Raw genomic sequence first — 9,434 nt, forward strand, 5'->3', positions numbered from 1 at the left:
TAAAAATACGGAAAAAAAAAAAAATTAGCTGGGCGTGGTGGTGCACGCCTGCAGCCCCAGCTACTCGGGAGGCTGAGACAGAAGGATCACTTGAACCTGGGAGGTGCCACTGCACTCCAGCCTGGGTGACAGAGCAAGACCCTGTCTCAGAAAAAAAGGATAATCACGTAAGAGACATTTTGGTGATTAGGGAACAGAAACAGAGCCCTGCTGTAGAGGACTGGTCAGAAGAGGAGATTTTATTTTTATTTGTATTTATTATACTTTAAGTTCTAGGGTACATGTGCACAACGTGCAGGTTTGTTACATAGGTATACATGTGCCATGTTGGTGTGCTGCACCCATTAACTTGTCATTTACATTAGGTATATCTCCTAATGCTATCCCTCTCCCCTCCCCCTACCCCACGACAGGCCTCGGTGTGTGATGTTCCCCTTCCTGTGACCATGTGTTCTCATTGTCCAATTCCCACCTATGAGTGAGAATATGCGGTGTTTGGTTTTCTGTCCTTGCGATAGTTTGCTCAGAATGATGGTTTCCAGCTTCATCCATGTCCCTACAAAGGACATGAACTCATCCTTTTTTATGGCTGCATAGTATTCCATGGTGTGTACGTGCCACATTTTCTTAATCCAGTCTATCATTGATGGACAGTTGGGTTGGTTCCAAGTCTTTGCTATTGTGAATAGTGCTGCAATAAACATACGTGTGCAAGACTAATAGAGAAGAAAAGAGAGAAGAATCAAATAGATGCAATAAAAAATGATAAAGGGGATATCACCACCAATCCCACAGAAATACAAACTACTATCAGAGAATACTATAAACACCTCTACGCAAATAAACTAGAAAATCTAGAAGAAATGGATAAATTCCTGGACACATACACCCTCCCAAGACTAAACCAGGAAGAAGTTGAATCCCTGAATAGACCAATAACAGGCTCTGAAATTGAGGCAATAATTAGTAGCCTACCAATCAAAAAAAGTCCAGGACCAGACGGATTCACAGCCAAATTCTACCAGAGGTACAAAGACGAGCTGGTACCATTCCTTCTGAAACTATTCCAGTCAATAGAAAAAGAGGGAATCCTCCCTAACTCGTTTTATGAGGCCAACATCATCCTGATACCAAAGCCTGGCAGAGACACAACAAAAAAGAGAATTTTAGAAGAGGAGATTTTAAAAGAAAGCAAACACTGGAACCTATCTGTGTGTGATGGGGACAAGCCCATGCAGTGTTTATGAAGGCGACAGGCAACTCGAAGCCAGAGCTCAAGGGAGGGGTTGGTCTTAAACAGGAGCAGAGAATCCATTTTAACAGAAGGCAAAAAAAAAAAAAAAAAAAAAAGATTTAAGGAGCAAATGCAGGTAAATATATAGATTTGGGGTAGGCTGGATTAAGGAGTTGCCCTCTAATACCCTCAAGTTTCTCCACAAATTATGTATGTTCAAGTGAAGCTTTGATCAAGAATTCAAAGTGAAACCAATGGCAGGCTTCTCTATGGCCACACTGGGGTAGGGAGGCTGGGGGAGTGGAAGACCCAGAACTGCTGCCCACCTGTGTGCCCCCTTCCCCAGGACTGAGATTTTCCTCAGTGACTGGCACCATTTGCGCTGGACATGTCCTTTCAAGGGAGACTATGGGTGATGACCCAGAATTGACAAGAGGTAACTGGCATTTCTCCTTCTAAAGGGATGCTGGGGGAACTTTGTTTCCTCCTACAGAGCCTCCCCGGGAAAGCATCCCTCTAAACTGTGACGAGGCATGAAACAGGTAATTACCATAATATTCAACAGAGCTGTGACAACGAAAAGTCCCAAATGCTGGGGGGACCCACATCTGTACAACTTTCTAGCTCAGGCGGGCTCTAGGGAGGAGTTTCTTTTCTTTTTTTTTTTTTTGAGATGGAGTCTCACTCTGTCACCCAGGCTGGAGTGCAGTGGCGTGATCTCTGCTCACTGCATTCTGGGTAGCTGGGACTACCAGGTGCCCACCAACACGCCCGGCTAATTTTTTGTATTTTTAGTAGAGACGAGGTTTCACAGTGTCAGCCAGGATGGTCTCGATCTCCTGACCTCATGATCTGCCTGCCTTGACCTTCCAAAGTGCTGGGATTACAGGCGTGAGCCAACGCACCCGGCCAAGTTTCTTTTCTTTTTATGAGACGGGTCTCACTCTGTCACCCAGGCTGGAGTGCAGTGGCACGATACTGGCTCAATGCAACCTACACCTCCCTGGTCCAAGCAATCCTCCCACCTCAGCCTCCTGTGTGGAGGGACTACAGGCACACACCACCAGGCACAGCTGATTTTTATATTTGTTATAGAGACATGGTCTTCGCCATGTTGCCCAGGCTGGTCTCAAACTCCTCAGCTCAATCGATCCGCCCTCCTTGGCCTCCCAAAGTGCTGAGATTACAGGTGTGAGCCACTGCGCCCAGCCAAGAAGAGTTTCTTGATGTCAGAGTGGAGTTGCAATTTCAGCTCCATTTGCCTCTCAGTGGTCTCATCCGTGGAAAGGAGATAATAATTCCCAAGACTAAACCAGGAAGAAGTTGAATCCCTGAATAGACAAATAACAGGCTCTGAAATTGAGGCAATAATTAATAGCCTACCAACCAAAAAAAGTATGTCTTCGGGAGGATCATGTAAAGCAGGCAGAGGAAGCTCAGCCGATGACACCTGCTGTCATTAATATCATTGTCCTATCCCCATTTCACACTGAGAAAACAAAGGCTCTGAGAGGGAAAGGGGTCCACTGAAATTAGCAGCCCTGGCCGGGCACCGTGACTCATGCCTGTAATCCCAGCACTTTGGGAGGCCAAGGAGGGCAGATCACCTGAGGTCGGGAGTTCGAGACCACCCTTACCAACATGGAGAAACCCTGTCTCTACTAAAAATAGAAAAAATTAGCCAGGCGTGGTGGCACATGCCTGTAATCCCAGCTATTTGGGAGGCTGAGGCAGGAGAATCACTTGAACCTGGGAAGTGGATGTTGCAGTGAGCTGAGATCACACCATTGCACTCCAGCCTGGGCAACCAGAGCCCCCCCCCCCAAAAAAAGAGGCTGAGCGTGGTGGCTCACACCTATAACCCCAGCTCTTAGGGAGGCAGAGGCGGGAGGATAGCTTGAGCCTAGGAGTTCGAGACCTGCCTGGGCAATATAGCAAGACCCCGTTCTCCACAAAAAGGAAAAAAAAAGACAAAATAAAAAAAGAAATTAGCAGCCCTGGTGGGACAAGAGATTCCAATGCTAGTGGGGAAGATGGGAGGAAAGAGCATTTTAGTTTATTGTTGATGGCTACGCAGATTTGTACAACTCTTTGGAAGGGTAATTAGGTAATGTTTAAAATGTTCACAAGGCTAAACATTTAAAATGTCTACAATGCTAAACATTTAAAATGTCTAAAATGTCATACATTTTGACTCTGCAATTCTGCTTCTAGGAATTTAGCCACCAGCACTTGCACAAAAGAATGACAGCTACAAGCCCAAGAATGCTCAGGACAGCATCATTCTCCATAATGAAAAAGACATAGAAGCCGTGAAGAAATTACTAAATGAATAAAACTGCATCCTGGCCAGGCATGGTGGCTCACACCTGTAATCACGGTACTTTGGGAGGCCGAGGCGGGCGGATCACTTGAGGTCAGGAGTTCAAGATCAGCTTGGCCAACATGGTGAAACCCCATCTCTACCAAAAAAAAAAAAATACAAAAATTAGCCAGGTGTGGGGTCGTGAACCTGTAGTCCCAGCTACTCGGGAGGCTGAGGCAGGAGAACTCCCTGAACCTGGGAGGTGGAGGGTGCAGTGAGCCAAGATTGTGCCATGGCACTCCAGCCTGGGTGACAGAGGGAGACTCCATCTCAAAAAAAGAAAAAAAAAAAAAAGTGCACCCTGAGAACTGCAGACCTCTCAGCACGTGACAACTCCATTCTAACCTCTGCACTAAGAGATGACCAAACAGTAGCATGCTTCTAGAAGCACAAGGTCCTAGGATGATCCCAGCACCCCCATTACAATGCCTGCCAGAGAAGCTCAATGATGCCAGGAGAATTTACTATTCGTTTTAGCCAACACCTAATGAAAGACTCCTGGGCCCTCCCTTTGAGCATTTACTAAAAATGGCTTGCAAATACGAATCCTGCCTCTATCCCTTTGAGATGTATATCTATCTCCTTCAGCTCAGGAGTGTCTTTCTTAAGGACCTGAAAGCCGTCCTTTTGAAATGTAAGCATGAAGAAGGTTAGACTCCTCCAGTCTCTGTGGGAAGACAGAATCCTAACTTCTATAATTGACAGCTGGTCTAATCACATGACATTGACCAACCCTTTGTGATTTTTCACTGGAGTCTCTTCTTTCGCAGGTATCCCCTTTGTTTCCTCCCTCCCTCCTGCCTTCTTTCCTTCCCATTATCTTTCTCCCCTGTTTTAACCACTTGTAAATTCTCACCTACCTGAAGTGTTGCTAAATTTTCTTTCTTTTTTTTTTTTTTTTTTTTTTTGAGACGGAGTCTTCCTCTGTCGCTTAGGCTGGAGTGCAGTGGCGCGATCTCGGCTCACTGCAGCCTCCACCTCCCGGGTTCAAGCCATTCTCCTGCCTCCCTGCCTCAGCCTCCCGAGTAGCTGGGACTACAGGCGCCCGCCACCACGCCCGGCTAATTTTTTTGTATTTTAGTAGAGACGGGGTTTCACCGTGTTGCCCAGGCTGGTCTCCAACTCCTGAGCTCAGGCAATCCACCCACCTCGGCCTCCCAAAGTGCTAGGATTACAGGAATGAGCCACCGCGCCCGGCTGAGTGTTGCTTAATTTTAATCAGAGGTGGGAGGACCTTAAAGATTGAGTCTACCTCCCAATTTACAGATGGACAAATTGAGGCCCAGAAAGGTTCCCACACATGTTCAGAATTCTACATCCAGCCTCTGTTCTGGCTGTTCTCTTTCCGCCTCTGGCTGCCCAACTCCCTCCTGCCCTTGCACCCCTAACATTAACAGCCAGAGGGGTCTTCCAAAAACACCCATCTGATCCATCCCGAACCCTGCCTAGCAACCACCATTCCGCAAATCAAATCGCTGCCCCAGCTACCTTCTCTCCTCTTGCGACAAGTCAAATCTTACCCAGGAGCCTTCCAACGTGCTATTTCACATCTTGCCCTGACTTGGCTTTTTTTTTTTTTTTCGAGACAGAGTTGCGTCTTGCTCTGTCGCCCACGCTGGAGTAGTGGCTCCATCTCGGCTCACTGTGACCTCCGCCTCTTGGGTTCAAGCAATTCTCCTCCCTCAGCCTCCCAAGTAGCTGGGATTACAGGCACCCGACACCACGCCTGACTAATTTTTGTATTTTTAGTAGAGATGGGGTTTCACCATGTTGGCCAGGCTGGTTTTGAACTCCAGACCTCGTGACCCACCTGCCTCGGCCGCCCAAAGTGCTGGGATTACAGGCATGAGCCACCGCGCCCAGCCCTGACCTGGCTATTGACTGCTTATCCTGGAGTCTAGGATCTCTCTGGTGCCAGATCTGAGACGCCCGCAGCCGCTCCCCCATCTCCAACTTGTCTCCCCCGCTAGATCGTGAGCTCTGTGGGAACATTGCCCAGGCTTGTCTTGTTCACCAACGTGCCTCCAGTGTCTGGCACTGTGCTCAACCCCTCCACGCCCTCGCTCAAACTCAATCGATGTTTGATAGAAAGATGAAGAGAGACTTGTTCGGTCAGAGAGAACAGCATGATGACAGGATGAAGGCGTACAATCAAAAGCTGTGTGCAGAGCCAGGAGCGGTGGCTCACATACTCCCAGCACTTTGGAAGGCCTAGGCGGGAGGATCATTTGAGCTCAGGAATTCAAGACCACCCTGGGCAACATGGCGAAACCCTGTCTCTACAAAAAATACAAAAACGGCCGGTCGCAGTGGCTCACACCTGTAATCCCAACACTTTTAGGAGGCCGAGGCAGTCAGGAGCTCGAGACCAGCCTGGCCAACATGGCGAAACCCCGTTTCTACTAAAAATACAAAAATCAGCGGGGTGTGGTGGCGAGCGCCTATAATCCCAGCTACTTGGGAGGCTGAGGCAGGAGAATCGCTTGAACCCGGGAGGCGGAGCTGGCAGTGAGCGGAGATCGCGCCATTGCACTCCAGCCTGGGTGACAGAGCAAGACTCCGTCTCAAAAAAAAAAAAAAAAAAAAAAAAAAACACTAGCCGGGCGTGGTGACGCAGACCTGTAGTCCCAGCTATTCGGGAGGCTGAGGCAGGAGGGTCGCTTGAGCCCGGGAGGTCGAGGCTGCAGTGAGCTGAGATCGCGCCACTGCACTCCAGCCTGGGCGACAGAGCAAGACCCTGTCTCAAATAAATAAATAAATAAATGTGTGTGCAGGTAACAGCAAGTAGTCTCAAAAGAGTAGACCGAGGCGTGTGCAGAGGATAACAGTTGGGATATTCGCTTCTGTCTAATTAGCACCTTTGGACATTTGCGTCAGGCTCTGTGCTGACAAAGAGCGCACTGACGACCACAGTAGGGCCCTGCCAGTCCTGTGATGGCACTCAGCATTTAAGTGTGACAGAAGCCACCCACAACAACCTACATACTGCATATAATTTGAAGGGGGTCACGGCCCTAGAAGCCCAGCCATGGACCACGGTTTTAAATACCCCTAGTCCAGCTGGAACAATAAACACGAAATGAGTGCCTGGCTTGGAATGCAAGCCAGGCCGTGACAGAAATGAGGAATGAGCCGACGGTTTCAGAGGCTGTCGCGAGGAGAGGGCCTTAGAGGCAGGGAGGGGACGACGGCGGGCCTAAACTTCTCCCGGGCCCAGGCTACCTTCTCCAGGCTACCTGGAGCCAAGGGTAGGATCTCAGCGAGAACTGCCCCAATCTCAAGGGCGGCACCGAGAGATGACGCAAGCGGCGCGCCAGGCTGCGCCAATGCAGGACCGCCCCGCCTCCGGCCGGTGCATTGTGGGACCTAAGGGCACCTGTCAGACGCCCAATCTCGCGAGTGAGCCAGATTCACGCGGAACATAGAGGTGAGAACGGGGAGGGTCCTCCTCAGCAAGAGTCCCGCCCCCTGGAGGGCATGGGCCAGTCACAATGCCTCTCCTTCCTGGCCGCTGGGATTGGTCCGACGGTGCACATGACCGGACTGCGGGACACGTGACCAAGACAGCCTAGGTCGTGTGACCCGTCGGGTGTAGTCCTGGAATAAGGGTTTTGCTGCGGCGGGAAGGGGCCAGAGAGACATCGATTTAAGACCAGGGTTCGCAGACTGGCCGGCCTCGGAACAGCTGAGCTAGCGGACTTCCGGTCTGGCACTCCGCTCGCGGCCGTGGGCAAGGCGGGTTAGGTCACTTGCTAAGGAAAGAGCTCAATATGTCACGTGTTCGTCTCCCAATGACGTGGACCTCAGTTCCCTCTCCAGTGAAGTGGGCACAGTGTTGCCCGAAAAAGGGTGCTTTGGGGCTTGCCTGAGACGGCACGCGTGGAAATGCCCTGCCGAATATGAATGGGGCGATGGCCTCGCGGGACGGAGCAGCCCGGGAAAGCTGGCCGTGGGCTGGGTTGTGGAGCGGAGTCCCAAGGCCTCGGCTGACTCAGCAGCCAGTCGTACGTAGTGGATATGCGGCGGGCCCGACGCCAGTCGGTGTGGACCACTGACTTTTGTAATCTTTACGACCTCAGTGAGGGTCAGAAGTGTCCGCGAGCCGTTTAGGTGAGGAGAGGCCTGGCTGAGGGCGCACAGCCTGGAAGGGGAGAAACTAGAGCTGGACCCTGCTTGACCCACAGACCCTCCGCCAGGTTGCTCTTGCGAGGCAAGAAGCGAGGGTTGGCGAGCCAGCTGGGAGTACCCACCCCCTCCATGCCTGGTGGAGTCACCCAAGCCCCAGCCTGCTCAAGATACTGGTGACCCTGGAGGCCGGGGCCCTGGCTTCTCAGTCAGGGTCTCCTCCCCATGGCGGCAGAGCTGTCTGGCGTTTTGAGCCCTTTACAGCAGGGGCAAGAGGGCTGCAGGCCAGAGCCAGCAAAAGAGGAGAAGCAGAGGGAATGAGAAACCTAGAAGCTGGAACGGGAAGGAGGGAGTGAAATGGTCAAAGGCCCAAAGAAAAACAACTCCCCCTTCCTAAGCTTAGTGCATTTAACTCTATAAATATCTATTGAACACCTACTGGATGCCAGGCACTTTTCTAGGCACTGGGCAGCTAGCATTAAACAAGAGGCAGAAATCCCTGCCTTCAACAAAATCTGTGCTGTGTTGAATAAGTGACACAGGGAAAGGCTAAAGATGGGGAGAGAGGTGGGAAGGGTATAGAGGATGGGGAGAAATTCACAAAAGAGGCAGGGAGGGCTTTACTGAGAAGGTGACTATGAAGGAAGTGAAGGAAGGGCATTGCGGGCCAGGGGCTCATCGTGTGCAAGGGCCCTGGGGTGGAAGTGATCATGCAGTGGCGTGACTGTGGGTTTGAGTAGCAGGTGATGGTCAGAGGTAATACGTGGCCACCAAAAGGACTCAGTGGCGGCCGGGCGCAGTGGCTCACGCCTGTAATCCCAGCACTTTGGGAGGCTGAGGCGGGCGGATCACGAGGTCAGGAGATCGAGACCATCCTGGCTAACACGGTGAAACCCCGCCTCTACTAAAAATACAAAAAATTAGCAGGGCATGGTGGTGGGGGCCTGTGATCCCAGCTACTCGGGAGGCTGAGGCAGGAGAATGGTGTGAACCCGGGAGGCGGAGCTTGCAGTGAACCGAGGTCGTGCCACGGCACTCCAGCCTGGGCGACAGAGACTCCATCTCAAAAAAAAAAAAAAAATTATCTGGGCGTGGTGGTACACACCTGTAATCCCAGCTACTCGGGATGCTGAGGCAGGAGAATCGTTTGAACCCAGGAGGCGGAGGTTACAGTGAGCCGAGATCGTGCCATTGCACTCCAGACTGGGGGACAAGAGCAAGACTTCATCTCAAAAAAAAAAAAAAAGAAAAAAAGAAAAAAAAAGGACCCAGTGGCATAAAGCCATGGCAGGATTCTAAGGACTGACATGGTCTCTGCATTGTAGCGGGTGCACTCTGCTGGTCTGTTGAGAATTAACTCTTTGAGACCAGAGTAGGGGCAGAGAGCCCTTGGAGGGTGGGGGGCTACAGAGATAACCCAGAGATGAGGGTGGCTTGGACCACAGTGGCAGCAGTGCAGAGAGGGAAAAGGAGTTGGGTTTTGGAGGTATTCCAAAGGTAGAATTGGATGGGTGCCAGTTCCAGATCACCAACCGTAGGCTCGCTGTCCTGGAAACCTTTCTTCCTCTTCATGAAGGCACCTTCCTTTCACTTTTGCTTCAAGTTTCCATTCCACAGAGGGACAGAAACTCAATCTCAGTCCATCCAGGATCCCATCCTTCAGTTCTGGGGGTTGTGGCAGCCAAGTCATGGGTGGTGTGGGTGGTCCCC

At 50.9% G+C, this 9,434-nt stretch overlaps 1 long non-coding RNA gene across 1 annotated transcript; it reads right to left on the bottom strand.

Annotated features, from left to right (window-relative positions):
• Positions 1-228: 228 nt before the first annotated feature.
• LOC129049853 (uncharacterized) lies at positions 229-6,902 on the bottom strand. Its single transcript, XR_008513228.2, has 3 exons — positions 6,822-6,902; positions 976-1,137; positions 229-716 (listed from the first exon to the last, which is right to left on the bottom strand). It is a non-coding gene; the product is annotated as an uncharacterized LOC129049853 (long non-coding RNA).
• Positions 6,903-9,434: the final 2,532 nt, after the last annotated feature.

This window comes from Pongo abelii, chromosome 15 (genome assembly GCF_028885655.2).
Source record: "Pongo abelii isolate AG06213 chromosome 15, NHGRI_mPonAbe1-v2.0_pri, whole genome shotgun sequence".
Classification (NCBI taxonomy): domain Eukaryota; kingdom Metazoa; phylum Chordata; class Mammalia; order Primates; family Hominidae; genus Pongo; species Pongo abelii.